The sequence below is a fragment of the Leuciscus leuciscus genome (assembly GCF_965113295.1).
Source record: "Leuciscus leuciscus genome assembly, chromosome: 12".
Taxonomy (NCBI): Eukaryota; Metazoa; Chordata; class Actinopteri; order Cypriniformes; family Leuciscidae; genus Leuciscus; species Leuciscus leuciscus.
Window position 1 is genome coordinate 23,445,640 of NC_138736.1, and position 12,307 is coordinate 23,457,946.

The 12,307-nt window shown below is 37.2% G+C and overlaps 1 long non-coding RNA gene across 1 annotated transcript; it reads left to right on the top strand.

The window, feature by feature from the left end:
- The first annotated feature begins 6,808 nt into the window (after positions 1–6,808).
- On the top strand, positions 6,809–8,206 carry LOC309511829. The gene is made up of 2 exons (XR_014210787.1): positions 6,809–7,452; positions 8,061–8,206. It is a non-coding gene; the product is annotated as an uncharacterized lncRNA (long non-coding RNA).
- Positions 8,207–12,307: the final 4,101 nt, after the last annotated feature.

Here is a 12,307-nt window from a genome sequence, read left to right on the forward strand (position 1 = left end):
TATTACTATAACTGAATTTGAGCATGGACATGTGTTCAGGCCATGATTCTTATCAAATGTGTGAAGTTTGGGGCAGATTGGACATTCCATGCCTGAGTTACAGCAACTTCCTATTTAATTGCAGTAATAGCATGCTTTAGCACTTAGCTAAGTGTTTGCTAGCATGTTTTAGCATGTTTCTAGTATGTTGTTAGCATGTTTAGCACTTGCTGGCACTTTTTTATATGTTATTAGGAGTCCACAACAGTGTTAAACATGTCACTTCCTGTTGCCAGCAGGTGGCGCTATGACTATAAATGAATATGAGCATGGTCATGTGTTCAGGACAGAATGCTTATCAAACGTGTGAAGTTTGGGGCAGATTGGACATTCCATGCCTGAGTTATAGCAACTTCCTGTTTCATGGCGAAACATCGAAATTTGTCAGGCCGCCGAGGACCCACCCTTCGATGAAAACTCAAGATCTTCGCAATTTAACGTCGCAAAGGCCTTAAGATTACACTCACCAAATTTGAAGATGATCAGATTAAAACTGTAGGAGGAGTTCGTTAAAGTACGAGGCCTGAAAATGGCAAAAACTGCACAAAAATCTGAGAGGAAGTTCAAAATGGCTGACTTCCTGTTGGATTTAGGGCTACGCTCCAAGAGACTTTTTTGTAGGTATTAGGTCATTACATATATGTACCGAATTTCGTACATGTACGTGGAACACAGCGGGAGGCGCACTCCGTTGAACTTTTATAGGTGGCGCTATCAAGCCATTTTGCCCCGCCCAATTCTGAAACCTATATCAGATGTAAATTTTCGCCAGTTCTGACACGTGTGCAAAGTTTCGTGAGTTTTCGAGCATGTTTAGGCCCTCAAAAATGCGATTAAATGCGGAGAAGAATAATAATAAATATAGCTGCGAGCAGCGATTGCGGGCCCAAGCCGGTGGCACCGCCACCCTGGTGCCTTTAGTTACACTAAAGGCACCGGGGTGGCGGTTTCACCGGCTTGGGCCCTCCATCGCTGCTCGCAGCTATATTTATATATATATATATATATAACAAAAAAAACAAAAACTATATATATATATATATATATATATATAAAAACACACTTAAAAAATATATTTTTATTTGTAAAAAATTTTTGTTATATATATATATATATATATATATATATATATATATATATATATATATATATATATATTTATATTTATATATATTTATTAAATTTTTTGGATGCTAAACATTTGTTTATTATAGGCTTTGTACTTCACTCACGTTCCACTATTGAAGGGAAAAATTATCCTCTTCACATGCGCAAATATGTGCTTGGAAACATCACAGTTTAGCGGTGATTACTGTGTTTAAATAGTCAGTACAATTCATACTATTCAGAGCAGTGTAATTTTTATATGTTAGGTTGACTATTTTATTATTATATTTTATAAAGGCTATAATGAACAGATTGCGATATCAAGATTGCAATGCGCTCGCTCTGCACCATTAGCAATGTCCGTGCGGACGAACATATTTTACTTTTGTTTTTAAGTTACCGATTCAAAAGCCCCCAGCGGTGTCACACATCGATTAACCGGTGGGAACATTTTCCCAAAGTCATATCCCTAATATATTTATCAGAGGTGGGAGTAAGTCACACATGTGCAAGTCACAAGCAAGTCTCAAGTCCTAACCTTCAAGTCTCAAGCAAGTCCAAGTCAATTTTGAGAAAAGCAAGTCAAGTCAAGTCAAGTCACTGCTTTATGTCAAGCAAGTCAAGTCAAGTCGTAGCTTGGGTCACAAGTCACTGGCAAGTCATTCAAACGTTTGATGATTTCACTGAATTTATATATTAAAATAAGATAAAACTACAGAAGTTGTGGACTATGGTTTTATTTGCAAATTGTTTTTTTAAATATGCATTTCCACATACAGCTGAGTGGTTACTACAATAAAAATCTAAAAAATAAATAATGAAGACTCAAATTTCATCATTTAATGTTTTTAGCATTATTATTACTTTTTTACCTTTTATTAATATTCGTAATCAGTAGTATTATGTATCTCTTCTATACTTTTTATATACATTCATAATTATTTGTACTCATTGTATTTTGTGAATATGTGGGAGAGACTTTGGGAGACTTTGGACTTGAGTGTGCTGCTGGACTGAAATGTATATGCAGTTTTTCATCAAGCATAGTATAAGGGGAATACATTCCAACGTTAATGGAAACCATATGTTCTTCTGCTGAATGTATGTGTTCCTATGGAGATGTAGTTTTTTTCCTTGGTCAGGGATATAAAAACCAAGCCCTGTTTGTCCGAAAATTAGAGAAGAGATGGAAATAATGGAAAGATGACTGAGCAGCTGAATTAGATCTTCGCTAGTCCAATCTCTCTCTCTCCTATGTTTTATATTAATTAAATAAATACGAGATATCTTTTGGCAAAATCACTGGTGTCTGTTTCCATGAAATTAAACAACAGGGGAAAGCAAGATTCTTAAATCAACAATTTGGCGTCACGAAGAACAGGATTGCATATCCAGCCATTGGTCTAAGTCATTAAGGTAAGACTTTTTCCTTTATATTCTAAGTCTGCCTGATGATTAGAGACAATGACTGTAACTGCTAAAAAGAACTGTGTTGTTTAAGGAGCCTGTGGTTTTGCCAAAGAATATAAAACATAGTATAATAATAAAAATAAAAAAATTCAATTTAATTTGGCTTATTTAAGTTCTCTGAAAAGTAAACCTCTAAAGTTATTTGATATGCTGGGATTGAGAAGGATCTTTTTTAGAAAAAAGACCATCTAGTCAAAAATTTGGGAGAATTAGCTGTAAGACGGTAAAACTATTATTTGCTGGTTGTCACTGATTGGTGGTTGGATAATATGGCGAGACTGTTTAAAACGATGGCAGAGTAATCTCTAAAATATATCCAACACACGGAAGATTCGTACTCGAGGCGAGGAGGTGAAACACAAGCAAAGCTCGATTGACATGAGCGGTTAAGTGTGGCGAGTCTGTTTAAAACGATGGCAGGGAAAAACTCTAAAACATTAACACGCTGGAGTAATACGAGTTAAAATAGTTAGGATCGCGTGCATTCCAACTTTGACCGTAAAGCTGTTCAAATATTTTGAGGATACTGATCAGAGTAAGCTTGAAGAAAGAAAAAAAAGGAAAAAGAAAACAAGAAATTAATCTGAGAGGAAATCCACAAATATTTAAAAAAATAAATTAAAAAAATTGTTTTGAGTTAACTGGAACCTAAACAAAATACTGAAAAACATTGAAGTTAACTTTTCTATAAAATTTTCTTTTGTTCTGTAAAGGGAGAAAGAGTGAGGCAGCCCCTCCCTTCAGAATTTGCTCCATACCTTCACACACACATATACTGTAGTTTGGAGAAGGTAGGGAGAGAGAGAGAGAAGAAGGGTAGCCTCTGACACACACACACACACACACATACATACATGCACATATGCATACACACACATACATAGGCTTGCAGTTCTGAGCGCACACACATAATATACAGAGAGAGCGAGAGAGAAGCAGAGTACCATAGCCCCACCCTTAGAGAAACACACTCACAGACACACACATCCCTGCTGTTCTGAGCAGCACAAAGTAACTTTGCAAGATGGCAGAAAGTGACTGTAACAGCAGAACAATTTCGGCTTGGTACCTTGAAAGAAAGAACAAGAAACAAGCTAAGCTTTTGAAAAAAGGACTTGACATAAATGCAAATATGGATGCACAGTTACACTGGTTCGAGTCTCAAAAAGACAAGATAAAATCACAAGCATTTCCAATACTGGCAGCTCATTGGATTGTAAAGCAAGGTGGAATTTGTTGTGATATAAATGGCGGTCCAGTTCCACTTGCTGAAGCAATGAAGCCTCAAATTGAAGCATTTAATAAGTTGAACAAAATCATGTCTATTAAATGTTCAGATGGAGAAAATACAACCAATGATGATCCGTTTGATCCAGATTGGACAAATATAATAACTGAAGCGGAAAGAAAATATTCACAACTACCAGTGAAATCCGTAACCACAGTAACGCCTCCTCCTTATAAACCAATCTATCCAGCTTTGCCTGAACAATATACAAGTTCATCTAAACCTGTGACACAGTCTCAACCTTCGAGATCAAATGGAGGTCCAGTTGACAAGATGTACATTGCATCTGCACAAGCAGCTCCAGTAATAACAAGATCTAAATCAGCCCAGCCAAACAGAGATTCAAACAGAGTACTCTCAAACAGAGTACACCAGCTCGTAATTATGGATCTGACTGGGATGATGAGACAAGAGATGACGACATGATCACAGTTGACAAGATCGGTCCTGAATTTTCTTCACCTGTTGTTAAAAGGGAAGACTTACAATCTGAAATGATGACAGAAGAGAGACCATTCACACCAGGAGAGCGTCAAGCCATTCTCACAGCCTTGCCTCCTCTGAAGAGACAAGATCCAAACACGGAGTTTTGGCGAGAATTAGACTCTCTGGTTGAAGCACATCAAATGACATTAAAAGACATACACACCATTGTGAAAGCTAAAATCCCAAGAGACAGATGGGAACGCTTGCCAGCTTCGATAACCACAGCCCAATGGATAAATTTGTGGGTTGATGACCAGGGGCGACCCCTGGGTCTTTGGCAAGCATTAGATGTGTTTCGAAAAGAAATCCAAGAAATCTTGGGCAGTGGAAAAATTCCTTTCACATTAGTGACATTGATTAAGCAAAAGGATGATGAATCTCCAGATGAATATGCTCTGCGTAAGTGGAATGCTTACGAGAGATGGGCTCTCTGTGCTCAGAAACAACCTGACAGAGATGATGTACAGTTCACTGACACACTTGTGGATGGACTTAGTACAAAATACCAACAAGCCTTATCACTTGGAGTCAATCCAGGTGAGACATATGATCAGATTTTACAATGGGCTGGGCGCTTAGAGATGGCTATGAGATCAAACAAGGAAGAAGGAAACAAGCCAAATCGAAGAGGAGTGGCAACAGCTCAATACAACATGGACACAAAGAAGAGGATGATTTTCTGCACCAACTGTGGAAAGCGTGGCCACTCAATAAAAGATTGTTGGGCTAAAGGAGGTGGAGCAGAAGGTCAAGGTCCATCATTTAAACAAGTCAGTGCGAAAAAAAATGATGAAACCTCTCAAGGGAAGACGTGGACTGAAGCGCAAGTCCGTCAGCTCATAGAGGGAATTATGCATCCGCAATAGGAATCAGCGGCCCCCTGTATTAGTAAGAAAAGAGACAATCGCCTTTTCGTCAATGCATTGATAGGGGGCCACCCATGTGACATTTTGGTTGACACAGGAGCAGCGATTTCAATAACAGATCTGAACCTACCTACAACAGATGAAACTATGGAAGTTGAAGGAGTTGGAGGAGGTATCACTAAATTTCGCAAAAGTATACAAGTTCCTTTGCAAATACATGAAGATGAAGTCTTATGGACATCTTTCTGGGTAGGGCCTGTAAAAGCAATTTTCAGAGATTAATAAAAACAGCATCAAAGGTGTAAGAAACTTTCAAGAAGCAAAAATTGTTTTAAAGAGAAAAGGTTTATTCTTTGAGGATTCTTTTCACAGCCGCAGCCACCCAGATGTGAAATAGAATGACCTAGTGGACTCAATGAAACATAGACATTTTATACAGGTTTCTGACATTCTTGACTCCTCCTTTCCCAGTTTCTGTAAATTTCCTTAAAGACATCTTATATCTCAAGCTGGTATGGACTGGTCCCCCCCCCCCCCCCCAGAACACATGCTGTTCTTTGTCCCTGAGAAGTCAAAAGGCCTTCATCTACAATCTAAATGACCTCCTGCTTCCCTCAGGAGGGGGCCTGGGACCCTATTATTATACGACACCCTGTATTCCTTAACTAAAACTCTTTCTCGTGCCCCAGGTGGTTGTTCTCTTTCCTGGCCCATCTGGCATTATTGTGTTTGTTCTTTTATGTCCCCTTCAGCTGTAAGAGATCCTCACAGAAACATATGACTAAATGATATTAACAGTTAGGAAAACGATGAAAATTAAGTAATACTGAATTTTTCCATCACAATATTCCTCCTCTTTATCATTCTCTGATAAACTATATATATAAAAATTCAGCCTTGTTTTCTAATTTTAATTAAACCCATTACGCTATTAAATCTTCAGAATAGAATCAATTCAAGTCTTTACATAAGACTAGAATTAATTCAAGTTTCTTACATCACAGTTATGCCCTTCATGTCTTATTCTCGTATACCTGATCACTCTACTTGAACTTTGAAAAAGTAAAAAGCTTGTATCAAATAAATAAGCATTTTGTCTGAAACCGGGCTAAAAATGAACAAACATTGTTATCGCATTTTCCTGGTTGAGAACCAGACCCTCAGTCATCCCAGACATAGCTCAAAGCATATAGTAAGAAAAACGTAAATGATTATAATTGCAACTTCCGTCACTCGTACCATCTGCATATTTTGTTCATCCCTAGGATAGACTGTACCCATTAATAACAAAATTATCAGAATAACACATACAATCATAACACTATGTATTTGTATATGTAGCTTTTTCAATTAATCACAATATTTTGTCAGGAAATGGTTTTACTTCTAAAGCTGTATTTAATTAAAATCTATTTAATAAAATCTAACCCGACTTTTCCATTACATACCGTTTTTTTTTCTTATCACCATACTTCACATTAATTAATAAATCTTCTACCTGAAAACACATTTTTCTTTGCACAAGTCAAATGATTAGATTTATATCAATACAAAAATCACAAAACTTTTCTTCAACCATTAATTGGTCAACATTTTCTCCAGATATGTTGATCATCTCGTTGCCTCATGGACGTTCCATCTTCACCAATATGACACTTTGCATGCCGTAGAGAGGATTTTTCCAACGTTGGCGGGGTAGATAGTTTCTAGCACATATCATTGATCCCCCACTTTATTCTTTGCGTTGGTGTTTTGGGTTGCTGACGTTGGTTGGTGTGGTTAAGGTCAGATGCTTCGACCCAGGTCTAACACTCTTCAATCATTTTCAAATCCTTACAAGATTTTCCCTTAGATCACGATCGCACCCCCACTGGAATGAGTCATTTACTGTCTGCTGTCACCTGCGAAAGCAGACCTTAAGTGATTTTGTTAGTGACCGCTTGTCTTGCCGTCCCTTTGGTGTGACCTGTGAAATTTTCAACCTGAAACATATCACCGGATAATTTCTTGCTCATTGAATAGCACTCGGGGTCCTTGTTCCCCAAAAAAACATTCAACCCATGTTGCTCATGTTAACAAAACAATACAGAATCAGTTCTGTTTGGTTCAATCCGTTCTGACATCCTGCAAAATGAAAATGTTAAGTTATGCGCTGCGCAAGGTGCCCCCCTGAAGAGTTCAGGCCCCCCCTGAAGAGTTCAGGCCCCCCCTGAAGAGTTGAAAGGCTCTTATCTGACCATTTGTGTGTGTGTGTGTGTGTGTGTGTGTGTGTGTGTGTGTGTGTGTGTGTGTGTGTGTGTGTGTGTGTGTGTGTGTGTGTGTGTGTGTGTGTGTGTGTGTGTGTGTGTGTGTGTGTGAAAAGTCTGCATCTTCTGTAAAGAAAAACAAATGTTGAGGTTATTGTCACATAGTTTTTTTTTTTGTCTGCTGTGCTGCCGCATCTGCCCTGGCGTTTCCTGTCGAAACAATTCTTGTTATTAGCACACTTAAAATACAAACAATGCACACAATTAAACCCAATGTCCTCCCAACATTTATCTTCCCACCTGTGCGATGGCTTTCAGCAAATGTGAACCCCTTAGTAATCCAGATCTGGCTGGTTAAGACAAATAAAGTTCTTCTAACCTCTCCTGGACTTTCCTGAATGCAAATGGTCCTTCTGATCCCCTGAAGAGTTGAAAGGCTCTTATCTGACCACCAGTGGGTTCCCCCTGGACTTTTACTGTCCTTACATACCGATGAGGTCAAAGCTAGATAACCTCTCAGCCTGCTGTGAAGACAGTGGGTTTAGCCCCCCTTGTGAGGCCGAAATGTCTTTGTTTGTGGCCTGAATACAAATTATCCATACTAAAAAGTTCAAAGACTCATCTGATCACTTGTTTTACTGTGCGTTCTCTTGTTCCCGCCACGAGCATATTCATCCTCCTCTTTATGCACGACACTCATCTCGTGCATAAATTTAACGTAATAAAATTCTCTTACTTTTATCAGACGTCCATAGTGACTTCCATTTCAAGGTACACATTTACATTCTTATCAGTTCTTGCTTTCCCTCGGAAATTGAACCCATGACCTTGGCGTTACAGGTGTCACACTCTAATGTTTGAGCTACAGGAAAAACTGCAATATTTGTTAATATTTATTTGGTAACATTTGTTTTGGATAAAGTTTGCTAACCCAAACGTTGTCCTTAACTAACGCATACTGTTCAAAACATGAATTAACACTCACACTCATCCCTGACTATGAACCGCTCATATTTCTTATTTATATATTTTCTCTAAAAATATTTACATTTTAAATGACAGTTTAACCTTACATTTTCCTGTATCTTTTATCTAATGTTTTTATTTATGGCCTCTTTACCAGTTTCAAGGCATGTCTGTTCATTATTCATTTGATTTTAGAAAAGTCAGCTGGATTGTTTTTTTGGTTCATTATCTGACTGATAACAGAAAGACAGACAGAGTATCAAGCAGTCTCTCAGCAGTCCACTCAAACAGTCTCTTTCTCTCTCACTATAAGCAAATCATCTTTTCAACAGCCTCCTAGGACTGTAACTAAAATAATCATAGTCATAGTCAATCCTTAATAGTTCACAAATGTCAAAATACAAATATTTGACTCAAATTAGAACCATTACAATAATCTAAAATACATTATGCTATGATCTTTTCTAAGGTTATCTTTAGTTTAAATACTCAATTCACCTAACCTTCGTTTTTTCAGAAATTTCTCTTGACTCATCACAAGCTGTTCTCATCTTTAGCCACCACCATGTCCAACGACCTTCAGAAGTTAAAACTAGTTCAATATCAAACGTTTTTTCCTTGCCCATGAGGCAACCAACATCATGTTCCTTATATAAATTAATACGACTTGTTACGGTCTCCACAACAAATAATGACAATCACCTCACGGTCTCAGTTGGCTCTTGAAAGCCTATTTCCATTAGCTCTTAAGCAATAATTTTCTTTTCTTCAGGGTGTTGTCTCCCTGGCATAGATGCAGACACGTCACAATGGAGGACAAGCCATACAATCAACGCGGTTTCTTGTGAGTGGTATAGGGGCTCACATTTTCTGGGGCAGACTGAACTTCTTACAGCTCATCTCGCCTCTCAATGATCTGCTGAAGCTGATCGCCACTCAGTCAATCAGCGCCACTCTCATATCCATCTCACATAAAAAAAACACCTCCATCAGGAAATGCCCAGTGTTTTTGCGTGATCCTTCTGTCTTAGGTTGTCCTTTTGGCCTTAAGATCTTACCCGTCTTTGAAGTAATCACTCGTACACACTGGTAACCGCTTTTCCCCATTACAGAATCTGTGACCGTTTTCTTCAACATAATCTGTTGTTTTCTGGAGCTTAGGAAAAGGCGCATTCAAGAGTCATCAGAGCCATTCGGACTGCCTACTAGTGTTAAACATAGGGAGACGGATTAATAACAGCAGTATTTAATCACTTAAATTCATTATTATACTCAGTGAATTTAGATCACAATCGTACATTCAGTGTACTGTTACTTCTGTAGCCGGAGCCATCAGCCCTGTTTTATGGTGGAGGCTAAAATGAGACAGTCACTGGTCCCAAAATAAACAAGTTCAAATCAGTATTATTTTAAAGACTTCTTTAAAGTCTTTCAGTTTTACTTTTAAAACGTTTTAAGTACAAATTGCCCTTTTGAATGGCAATGATTTCCTTTAACATCTCTGTGTCTATGATTTTCAACTGAAACACTGTGCTTTACACAGGCTCAGACAACAGCTTTCAGCTGACACTGAATGAGAGAGAGACTCTTGAGGCATTCAGGACTGATACACTGCATTCTCATAAACTTTTAACTTCAGACTTTATCTACCATCTTAAGGCATCTTTTCCATAAATTACATGTATTGTAATTTAGACATTACAAATTTCCACTCAGAATGAGTCTCTGTTGCACTGAAACTGTGGCAGTTTCAGTCACAGCACATACCAAATCCAGATAAGCAAACCTGTTTTGGCCAATTCACAATCTTATCTTTTGAACCCAAAACATCGGCTGTTGGCTCTTTTCATAGTCAACAACAAGCTTTTGTTTAATCAAATGCCTTTTTTATACATTTTACATTTTGCAACTGTTAATCCTGTAACACTGCTTCTGCTTATTTTTTCTTAAAGAAATAATAATTATTCTAGTTCTTAATAACGTTTCAAATTTCATTTCAATTTTAGTTGTCAGATTTTCAATTACCATAATTTAATACCCGACTTCAATGTTTTCTCTAGGAGTTGATCAATCTGCTTCTATGGTTCATACTATCTTTTTAGACTGCTCTCTCTGCTTGTCATACATTTTATGATTATCACTATAAATCATTCGTTAGATTTGTCTCTCTATATCATCTAAAACCTTATCAAAGCGTTTCATTCAAAACACAATCATCCTTTTAGTGACCGGTACTTTTAAAATATTTTGCAACTCATTTAGCTCATCTGTAATTTTACGTCAACCGGTACTTTTTATAGTTCTTTTCCTTTCAAAAGGAATTCCTTACACTTAGTATCTTTCAATCTTCTTGACAACTTTCAAAAGTTTATCTATCAAATTTCTTTTCTCCCTCATTTACTTTTACAGTCATACAGTGGGCATTTTACAGTCACCGAATGACCTTCGCTGACCGCAATAAAACACTCTTTGTTATTCTACCTACAGTCTTATCCCTGTGGTCTTTCTAACATCTCCACCCTACTTTACACCCCTGAAGCAGAGTGTTCTTATTCATGAAATGCAAACAGAGCCCCTGATAAGTTCTCTGCATTTTCCCCCACTGTCCGCTGCAAATTCAATTACAATAGCCGAATCACAATCTTCATCATATTAACACTGATCTACTTTCTAACCCATATTAACACAGACTTTTCTTTAAATTTGTGTTAGTTTGGCACTTTCTTTGTTTGGAGCCAGTCAAAGTTGATCTTTCCAATCAGAATCAAACTTTTACAAAAACATAATCTGCAAATCTCTTTAAACTGAGAGCTTCAGAGCAGAGCTGCTTACAGCATTTGCTCTCTTTTGTATCAGGACTATTCAGTTACTCTTCATACAGTATAAAGAAATTTAGCATGTCATTAATTTCATTAACACTGGTTTGATAGCTTATTCAAATGGTTAGTATGCAGATTCAACTTAATATTATCATTATTCAGTTCCACTTATCTCTACTGTTTCACAGAAATCACAAGATTCCTCAAATCTTGTTCTCAGTCTCTAAATTACACAGACAGCTATCCTAGCCGTTTGCACCTTCAACTCTTGTTATAAAAATATGGCAATCTACTCTTAAATAGCCTTGTTTTCATAACATTAATACAATAAAGCACATCCACATCATTATTATTGGCAGAACATTAATTTTCATAAGCGACGTGGAAAATCTAAATATTCTAAGCGGGTTTCACAAAGTTTCTGATTAACTTTTAGTCATACGTGTCTAGGGAAATTATCTCCAACCCATAATTTCCTTTATAAAACAGACAATGTCCTTGTCTTTCAATGACTTAATTTCAACAAAATATCTGACTTTGTACATTATTGATTTCCCAAATCTTCAGACATAGCTGTCTTTACATCTATCTAATTGTGTTATCAACAACACTGATTACAAATCACGTACATATTAACATCCAGAAGCTGGGTTGAACAAGCAAGCGCTGTTGCTGTACTCCCAGCATAGCTGGACCCTTTAGGTTCAAAAGACAATGGTTGTCAGAATAAACATTATTTCAATAATTATTTTATCTCTAAAATATATAATTTTTCCCGTTCTGCTTAATGAAACATTCCTTATCTTTATATCATGTTAATCCCTGTTAATCATACTCAATGCCTTATTTTTATCTAAAACTCACTTTTCATACCATTTACTTAATCAGGCGTTCATAAATATGAATGTTATCTTCCCCTACATGCCAGTTCCCTCTGTATCTGTTCAATCCAACAATTCACTGTTTGTATTTTCCATCAGGAAAACATTCTCTTTTCCCTACATGCCAGTTCCTTCTCCT